This window comes from Palaemon carinicauda, chromosome 5, assembly GCF_036898095.1.
Source record: "Palaemon carinicauda isolate YSFRI2023 chromosome 5, ASM3689809v2, whole genome shotgun sequence".
Lineage (NCBI taxonomy): Eukaryota > Metazoa > Arthropoda > Malacostraca > Decapoda > Palaemonidae > Palaemon > Palaemon carinicauda.
In genome coordinates this window covers 140,597,114-140,607,531 of record NC_090729.1, presented here as the reverse complement: position 1 = coordinate 140,607,531, position 10,418 = coordinate 140,597,114, and positions in this window count along the sequence as shown.

Sequence of the window (10,418 nt, the reverse complement as noted above, 5' to 3'; positions counted from 1 at the left end):
GTATCGACCAGGGAATACACACCCACCCTCAAATTCATCGTCCCAATTAATTTCACTGTTCCCTGCAGAATCAAGCAACAGACCTCTTTAATTCCTCAACCTGCTTCGCGTAATGCTTAAAAAATACCCTGGATGACTTCCAGCCAGTGTATGAGCAAAGGTGTTCAATATCCATATTATTGAAAAAATTCAGCGATGAGGCAATTTTTCTCGAATCATGACCTGCGGGTGTACTGTCCGGATCCGCTCTGTGAATAAAGTAGGTGATCTTCGCCCTTAGTTGTTTCAGAGACAAGTTTGAACCTGAAGTTTCTCCTCTAAAAAGCTGTCCTCCATTAAAGTCTGAAGTTCTACGAAGATAGACCTTTAAGCTCTCTACTGGACATAGAGAGACATCTTCCTTCAGAGGGCAGATTCTCCAAGGACCCCACCTTTTGGTGGGTAGCTCATTTTTGGCAAGAAACGTTGGGTCTGGAAAAAGATTCAGTTCTCCCCCTTCCAAGAACTGAATGTGACCTTCATCTCTCGAAAGGGCCACTATTTCATTAACTCTGGCCCCCGAGTAAGTCAAATCCTTCAAAACGCACTCGTCGTTGTTCATCATAGAAGCGAAGTGAAGAACCTTATCCAGAGACCATGAAATAGGTTTCGGAGGCGCTGCCGGCCTGAGTCTAGCACAGGCCTTTGGAATCTTGTTAAAGATTTCATTAGAAAAGTCGACCTGAGAGGCATATTGTAAAGGTCTTGCCAAGGCAGATTTACACGTCGTTATTGTGTTGGCTGCTAAACCTTGTTCATGCAGGTTAATAAAGAAAGATAAACAGAAGTCCGTCGAGATTTCTTTTGGATTCTTTGCCTTGACAAAAGACACCCACTTCTTCCATGACGACTCATATTGTCTCCTAGTAGATTTGGATTTATATTCTTCCAAAAAGTCTATACTGTCCTTTGAAATTCCGAATCTTTTCTTTACCGCTAAGGAGAGAAAATCATGAGATGGAGGTTGCGGGTTTTCTGTGATGAAGCGAAGACAGTCGACTTCTGCACTAGCTGAGTCAGAACTAAATCCGGCAACGGCACAAACTTCAGTCGTAGTTCCAATGCCAGAGGGAACCATACACTGTTTGGCCACTTGTGAGCCACTATCGTGGCCGTCCCCTTGAATGATCTCAGTTTGTTGAGGACCTTCAGTAGAAGGTTGGATGGAGGGAACAGGTAAATCCTGGACCATCTGTTCCAATCGTGGGACATTGCGTCCACTGCTTCCGCTAGGGGATCCTCATACGGGGCCACGTAACGATGTATCTTCTTGTTGTCACTCGTCGCAAAGAGGTCTATCTGCAGTTCCGGGACTTGACGTAAGATGAAGGAGAACGATCCTGCATCTAGGGACCATTCTGACTCTATCGGTGTGAACCTGGAAAGAGCGTCCGCCGTCACGTTGCGGAACCCTTGGAGGTGAACTGCTGACAAGTGCCATCTCTTCTTTTCCGCCAAACGGAAGATGGCCAACATCAATTGGTTGATTTGAGGTGATCTCGATCCTTGGCGATTCAGGCATCTCACTATCACCTCGCTGTCCAGAACCAGTCTTATGTGGGTCGAGTGGCGAGGAGATAATTTCTTCAGTGTAAGAAGAACCGCCATGGCCTCTAGAAAGTTGATGTGAAATGTCCTGAATAAGCTGGACCAAGCTCCTTGGACTGTGTGGATGATGACTGAAGGTGGAGGTGGTTGAAGAAGTATCGATTTCTTCAATTGCTTGGACTTGGACCACGTCTTGAGAAGCGTTCGCAATCGAGTCGGTAATGGTCTTTTCAGATCTCTTCGAGCGTTTGATGTGTATCTTCTCCAAACTCCTGTTGCATCCTTTAGCTGTGCTTGTAGCACTGGGTCTGTCACTGAAGCAAACTGTAGAGAGCCCAGCACTCTCTCCTGTTTGCGTCTTGATATCCGTTTGGATTCCAGAAGTCTCTTGACAGATCCCGCTATCTCTTTCCTTTTCTTTAGTGGAATGGAAAGTTGATGTGACTTTAAGTCCCAGTGGATTCCCAACCACTGAAACTTTTGAGCTGGAGATAGTCGAGACTTTTTGGCATTGATCTTGAATCCTAGATGTTCCAGGAACTAGATTACTTTCTTGGAAGCCTGCATGCACTCCGTCTCGGATGCCGCCCACACCAGCCAATCGTCCAGGTAGGCCACTACTTGGACACCTTTTAGGCGTAATTGATGAACAACTGTATTTGCAAGCTTCGTGAATATCCTTGGGGCTATGTTTAGCCCGAAGGGCATGGCTCTGAAGGCATAAAGTCTTCGTTTTAGCTTAAACCCTAGGTAGGAGGAGAGTTGATGATTGATTAGAACGTGCTAATAGGCATCTGACAAGTCTATGGAGACAATGTAAGGCCGTTTGGGCAACAGGGTCCTTATGTGTTGAAGTGTTAATATCCTGAACTTGGAGTTTACTATGAACTTGTTGAGTGGCGACAAGTCCAGAATGACTCCGAGTTTTTCTAAGTCTTTCTTGGGAACACAAAACAGCCTTCCTTGGAACTTGATGGACTTTACTCTCCGAATTACTCTTTTCTCCAAGAGTTCCCGTACATATTCTTCCAGGACGGGGGTGGAGTGTTGGAAGAATTGTGGGAATAGGAGTGGAGTGCTGTTCCAACTCCAACCCAGTCCATTCTTGATTAGGCTGTGGGCCCAGGGATCGAAGGTCCAGCGATCCCGAAATAAGTGCAGTCTCCCTCCTACTGGAAGCATCTCACTTCTGCTGTGGACCTGAAGCCTTGCCTCCTTGACTGCGTCCTCCTCTGAATCCCCTTCCTCTTGAAGGGCGTCTAGAGGAACCTCTGGCTGCTCCTCTAGCTCTCGCACGAAAGGTCGTTGACTGCCTTTCGAAAGCTGGGTTAAATGCAGGCGACTGAGTCGCCACTGGCTGAGGTACCAACTGGTACGTAGTAGGAGGTTGTGCCACCATGTGAGGCACCGCGGTCGTAGGAGGTTGTTGTTGTTGTTGCTGTCGGTAAGGCTTGGCCGGCCGAGAGGGTAGCCTAGGCTTCTTCGTCTTCCTCTTAGGTTGGGGACCGTCATCCGGGGAAGACTTTCTCTTGAGAGATAGGCCCCACTTCTGAAGAAGGTTCCTATTCTCCGTGGCGGCCTTGTCTACTACCTCTTTGACCACTTCACTTGGGAAGAGGTCCTTACCCCAAATAGTGGATGAGATCAGTTTTCTGGGTTCGTGTCTCACCGCAGCCGAGGCGAACACGAACTCTCTACAAGCTCTCCTAGCTTTAATGAAACTATACAGATCTTTGGTCACAGTGGCCAAATGCGTTTGGCCAGTACCATAAACATCTCCTGATTCTTGGGGTCGCTTGCCATCGTTTCTAGAGTAGTCTGAAGGGACCTAGATGCCGCAAGTCCTTCTTTTGTCTCTTGCTCCCTACGCAAGAGAAACTCAGACAGCTTTGGAAGGTCCTCTTCGAACTGACATCCGGCAATATCTGCTTCCAACTTCCCGACTGAGAGGGTAAGGTGGACGTCCTTCCAGTCTTTTTGGTCCATAGGCAAGGTCAGGGACAAAGGCTTGCACTCGTCCAACGACGGGCATGACTTCCCTGCCTCGACTGCCTTTAAGGCTGCCTTGTACCCTTTCTCCATAAAGGGGAAGGCTCTAGTTGGATAAGCCACAAAGGAGGGGTGCTTCTTACTCAACGCAGGTACCTTTGAGTTAGAGAAGCCCCTCTCTTTCATTGAGCTAGAGAGTAAAGCCTGTGCTTTACTGTGGTCAAAGACTATGACCTCCTTTGGCTCCGTTTCCTCCTTTGAGGCTGGCTCTTTTCTGAGACGGACATAGCAGTCCGGGTAAGACTCCTTGCTGGGCCAGAATTTCACCTCTTCAAGGGGGATTGATCCCAGCTTCTCTGAAATGACAATTTTGCCAGTTGTCATCGGCATGTGTTCAGCATATTTCCAAGGGTTTGCGTCTGAACACAAGGGGAGATCCTTCACGCTGAGCTTCTTCTGGGGCCCGCGTGATGCTGCGAGTCTGCGCATCTCCAGCTTCATCGCAGCTTCCTTTTCATAATTTTTCTTCTACATTTGTTGGATCATCTCAACAATAGAAGAAAGATTCCTTCCCAGTTCCTCTGGGATAGCTGACGAAGTCGAGGGGATCGGTTCTGGGGCCGGAACCGATGAGACCGACACCACGTCGACCTCTTCCTCTTTGGTTTCGGGAGCTTGGGTCTGCTCCTCCTCCTGACCTTCCGCAAGAAGGTCCTTCTCCATATACTCTGACACTTCTGATATCCTATTGTCCAGTTGGATGTCCTGTAGAGCGTCCGAGACTTCCGCATCTACCGGAATCTGGACTAAAGGGATCTCTGCATGAGGCTGTGGAATCACTGCATCCTCAGATGCCCTGGGAAAAAGATGAACCCGCATCTTCTCACTTGAAAACCCCATACCCAATTTCGCAGCTTTTCCCTAGCTGCATCCCTTGACTCCGCCGACTTAGGGGTGTCAAAAGCCTCAGTAATCAGGTTAGTACAAATGCTACATACCTGAGGGTCCCAATACCTGAGATCGCCTTTGGATATTACGCAGGGTGCGTGCCTCCTGCACAACTCATGTCCGCCGAAGGTCTTGCTGCGGACGTTGCAAAACATACTCCCGCATTTCGGGTGGTCCTCCTGTAAAGAGAAGAGAGTCCAATGAGTATCCAGTGAAAACATATCACAAGATTAAGTCTAAAACTTATTATTATTTTTCCATATCTTATGATAGTTAAGCTAGAAAGGAAAGAAGGAAAGACACATACTTGTATTTCCTGCTCAGCCAATTGCTATGACCTCCCCATATATTAAAACTAAGGTTAATTCTAATTTTAGAAAAACCTTTGGAATTATTATCCTATAAGGATACTTCAGTGTAACTCACACTAGTAATCAGAAGTTTTAATATGAGGGATTTTTAATTAAATTAAAGAAAGAACTCACTTTCTTTAGGGTGAGTGGTCTCACAATAGGCTGTATATGACAACACAATGTGTGTTGGAAGAATCTTGGTGTTACAGTATACTCTGTACTGTAGTTTTCTACTTGCATTATATACTATACTGCAAAATACTGGCTACTGTATATCATATACTGCTGTGCCGGCTACCTGGGTTCAGTCCAAAAGTATACTACCTTTGAATTAATGGGCGGCAGATCACTGGTTTCCAAGTGTTGGCCGGCAGTTCATAATATGCCGGCAGCCGACTGCACCCCGCCTGCCGGCCACTAATCGTAGTGGCCGGCAAAGCTGAAGGTGTGCAGCCAACTGCCGGCCGGCCGGCCGTGGCAGGTAACAACCTGTGCCGGCCAGCAGATATTTCTAACCAGAGAACCACCATCCACCCGGCTGCCGGCCGCTAAGCTGGCAGCCGGGACTATAAGGTACTAAACACTAACAAGAGAAAAACAGCATGGATGCAAGGCTGTAGCCGGCACTGCCCTACTGCCTTCCATCCAGAAAGAGTGAACAGTTGGAAGGGGAGAATGTAACATTCAAGCTTCCATCCACCCATAACGTGCCAAGCTCTACCAGCAACCATATGGATGGTAGACCAAGAGAAGTCTGAAGTTCACTCAACAGAGATAGGAATCTTGGCAGACTGATACCTAACTTTAAAAGTTTACGTTTATGAACCTCTGTTATGTTTGGGGTATAAAGTTTAATATTTCTACTTAAAAGTGTCTTAACATACAAACCATCCAACAGGGATAAAAGTGTTGTTCAATGAATGTGACAGGGAGGACACTGAGCCTTTCAATCAATAAATTGAAAGCCTTATGAGAAAAATCCCATGATGACAAGTTTTTAGAATATGTAAATAGAATTCACCCAAACATTAAGTTTACCATAGAAATAGAAAAAGATAACCAGTTACAATTCCTTGACATAAACATTTCACGCTCAAATAGAGGATTTCTTACAGGTATTTTTAGAAAAGAGATATACACTGGTTTGGGTCTTAATTTTTTTAGCAGTTGTTCAAAATCATTCAAGATAAACTCTGTTCAAACCCTTTTATTGAGAGCATATTCCTTATGTTCGAACTGGCATAACTTACATTAAAATAAATTCATTTTTAAAAGCCTATTTTACATGCAATTGTTATCCTTCATAATTTTATGACAAAATTGTTAATAAATTTCTTAATGATATTTCTCCGCCTAAATACAAATGTCCCGAGGTTCCCAAAAAACTAGTGTATGTATCATTATCATATGTAAAAGCTTTTTTTTCAGAAACGAGCTCACCACAGCCCTCAGCACTCTGTATCCATATGTCAATCTTAAGTTTATATTAAAAAACCCTTTAAATATTGGCAAATTTTTCAGGTTCAAAGACACCCTCCCGGATTTAAGGCGGTCCTTCGTTGTTTACAAGTATACTTGTCCAAAATGTAATTTTGGAGACTATATTGGGTCTACCCGACGATTACTGAAGATCCGTATTGATTCCCATAGGGGTGTCAGTCATCGCACTGGTTCCATATTAAAATCCAAAGAATTTTCCTCAATAAGAAATCACTCAAACTCATGTAAAACTCATATCCAATACAACCATTTCGAAATTCTTTCCCAAACATCCGACAGTCTTTCGCTCCTCTTGGAATCTCTTTACATCAAGAAACTGTCTCCTTCCTTAAATAATCATACCACCCCAACACCATCACATGTTGCCTAACTGCCATTACCTATCATCCCTTGTTTATCTATTTTGTTTTGTTCCTCCTCGTAGTTAAAACATTTTCTTCAAGAATTTTCTCAAATATTTTTATAGTTTTCAGACATATCTCTTGACAGTAAATTCGACCATTCATTTATGTATATGTATAATTTTGTTTTTTGACAATCTATTTTGATCACAAGGGTTTTTATTGTCATAATTGTAAAGGACCTCAGTCATCCACATGTTTTTATATATCGACTAGGGTATTGTATCTTTTATTCTTTTTACCGTTTTTCAATATTTTTTATACCAAAACAATTTTAAGCAAAAAATGTATCATTAATTTCTAATGTAAACATAATTTCGTGTTTTGTGTAACCCTGATGATGGGAATGGATTCCTGAAACGTTGGTGTGTAGGATAAATATGCTAGATGATCCAAAGTCTTCTTGCTGTCCTCTTCATCCTTAAACTTAAGCTCGCCAGAAGCGAAAATCTTGCCAGTTATATATATATATATATATATATATATATATATATATATATATATATATATATATATATTTATATATATATATATATATATATATATATATATATATATATGTGTGTGTGTGTGTGTTTGTGTGTATTTATATACATATATATACTGTATATACCTATATACATATGTGTATGTATATACAGATATGTTTATATATATATATAGACTGACATACGTAAATACTTGAATTTACACACACACACACACACACACACACATATATATATATATATATATATATATATATATATATATATATATACATGTATATCTATATATATATCTATATATCTATATATCTCTATGTATCTATATATCTATATATCTATATCTATCTATCTATCTATCTATCTATATATATATATATATATATATATATATATATATATATATATATGTATGTATATCCTGCTCCTTTTCCCCGTGAAGATTTTTCTTAAAGGATATAAGTTTGTTGTTTCTCAGCAAGTGATTTTGAGATGGGATTGCTAGCTTGAAACCCTACATTACTCTAGTTATAACTCACTGCAGTCGACTAACTTTCAGTTACATAACTCCCTGCTTCAGTCAAGAGAGGTTTCATTGTGTTAAAGCAACGTGTTGAAATAATCCCTTCATTGTTGGAAACAAACATCGCGGACTCGATGTCGAGGTGATCATTCTATAATTAAGCAATTTCTATCTTGATTATCATTCAACAGGCCATAATTGTGTATTAAGTAATATTTGAGAAATACTAGAGTAATTTAGAATTAGTCCTAAACATTCAGCAACTCGTTACATTTTCACTTTATTAATCCATAAAGTCCCACTTCTGTTTAATTGCCCATACTGGTATTCTACTGATACACCAGTTGAATACTCTTGCTAAACACACTTTAACTTTAGCATTAACCTTAAAAAGAAATTCAATTTCCAAAAGTGTTATTAGATGGAATCATTATTCTTAAATATTTTTTTTCTGGTTAATTATCAAGTCCAGACTATATATTAGGAAGGTCAATAAAGTCGTCTTGTGGATTACGACGAAAAATCCGAAGAAAGAGTCTGGTTGCAAGTGCAGCCAATATCATAGATTAAAAATTAATAAAAAATAATATTCCTGAGAACATTAATCATCATCAAGTGATAAAGATTGGTTGGGTAAATACGGCATCACTTCATGTAGGTTATATAGATAAGCAGGTTACAAGAAATCGGAAGGGATCCAATTTCTCTAGAAAATACAACTGATTGCTTTTTCCTATTACTATTTAGATTGTAATCTTCAGATTACATGTTTTATTACTTAGAAAAAAATGGATGTGATTTAAACACATAATACTGAGTATTTCTCTTTTCACAAGGTTTCATACACTTGTTCACTGGCATTTTGAGTGAAAAAACTGTGAATATGTTTGTCAATGTTTTGAAGATAAAATTGAAATTTCATTATTATTTCACATTTTTATCATATATATTTTTTCTGTGATAAATATCTAATCTATTTTTTCATTGGTTATGAGAAAATTAGTCGAAAATGGATTGCGGAACGTCTACTGTTTGTAGATGATACCGTGCTGATCAGAGATTGCGAAGGGAAACTTCAAAAACTACTATAAGTTTTAAATGGTTTCAAAGAAGACATAACTGATAGTAAAAGGGTTGACAGGAAAAGATCCAATATCAAAATTTTCAAGTAAACAGAAGGCCAACGAATATTTTCGCATACTGTATGTGCATTACTACTCAAATTAAAGTAACAAAGTTACAAAATCTGTAAGCACTTCTGCGTTTTTAAGAGCCTAACAAGTTTGCAGCCCTAAATATATTATGACGATATAAATGAGATTAGGTCTATACTCATGATATTGAAGTAGGCCTACCCTGAAATTGTATTACATGATGCACTAAGAACAGCAGAAAAGACCTTCGGTAATGATAATAGGGAAAACTATAATACGCAAAACCTACTCGTACCGCTATATGCTAAGTAATTATTTTAAAGAAATTCCCCAAGCATTTAAGAGTACCAATACAATAAAAATAGCGCTCATAAAGAATTTTACTGACGGTACCAAAGGATGTATATATAATATCCCAGGTAATCCATGTGAAAAGTTCTATATTGGTCAAACTGGTAAAACCCTCGAAAAGAAAATTGAACAACATAAGAGACTTGTCAGATATGTTAAAGATAACAATACAATGTTTGTTCATGTTGCAGATCAAAATCATGCTTCTAATTAGTCAATTGCAAAGAAATTGGCTCATTTAAATCAATTATACGAAAGAAACATCATAGAGCCCGGTTTGATAAAAGAAAGTAGCTTAGATATAATACTTGGATATATATATATATATATATATATATATATATATATATATATATATATATATATATATATATATATATATATATATATATTTATATATATATATATATATGCAGATGACATAGTTGTGTTTAGTGAATCATGGGAGGAATTACAAAAGATGATAGGAGATTTGAATAGAGAAAGCAGAAATGTAGGACCGAAAATAAATATGAGTAAAACTAAGACAATGTTCCATGGAAATGCAGAGAGACACCAAATAAGATACATGAACGAGCCTCTCGACATTGTTAATGAATATATGTACTTAGGACAGACAGTGTTTCCATAGGACACGAGACCGAAACTAAAAGAAGGATAAGCATGGGATAGAGATCATTTGGTAAATAGGATGAGATTATGAAAAGTCAATTGCCACTTTCTTTAAAAAGAAAAGTATTTAACGCAATGGTCCTACCAGTATTACCTTATGCATCCGAAACTTGGAGCTTTACTAAAGATTTAGAACATGAGCAAGTTACAACTCAAAGGGCTATGGAAAGAATAATGATGGGAATAAGACTAAGAAAGAGAAAAAGAACAGCATGGATACGAGAGCAAACTAAAGTAGAGGATACACTAACAACTTGCAAGAAAAAGAAATGGACATGGGCAGGGCATATAATGAGACTGACATATGATATTTGGACATTAAGAATAACAGAATGGCTACTTAGAGATTGTAAAAGAAGCAGAAGAAGGAAGAGAAGACTATGGATCAATGAAATAAGGAAGTTTGCAGGAGTGGACTGGCAAGGAAAGTCCAAAAACATACGCAAGTGGAAGGA